Source organism: Penaeus monodon, chromosome 33 (genome assembly GCF_015228065.2).
Source record: "Penaeus monodon isolate SGIC_2016 chromosome 33, NSTDA_Pmon_1, whole genome shotgun sequence".
NCBI classification, from domain to species: domain Eukaryota; kingdom Metazoa; phylum Arthropoda; class Malacostraca; order Decapoda; family Penaeidae; genus Penaeus; species Penaeus monodon.
The window spans coordinates 10,627,935-10,628,163 of NC_051418.1; the positions used below are offsets into that span (position 1 = coordinate 10,627,935).

Sequence of the window (229 nt, forward strand, 5' to 3'; positions counted from 1 at the left end):
CAGATCCAAAGGGTTAATATTACAGTGAACATGTCATGTAATCATAACATCCACATCCAATGGTCAAAAAATAAGATGAAAAATAAAATTTCTTAGTACCTTCATTTATGGCTGAAAATATGACAGATGACACGTTTCATAGCGAAATTAGTGTTATAAGTATCTTTAATTACTATTTCATCTATACGGGTGATGAATCAGATGCATGGTGACATGGCATCATATAGTG

The 229-nt window shown here is 31.9% G+C and overlaps 1 protein-coding gene across 1 annotated transcript in view; it reads right to left on the minus strand.

The window, feature by feature from the left end:
- LOC119594006 (probable DNA-3-methyladenine glycosylase) overlaps window positions 1-229 on the minus strand; it is a gene marked incomplete at its 5' end in the record, with an annotated part of 2,845 nt that overhangs the window by 1,210 nt on the left and 1,406 nt on the right.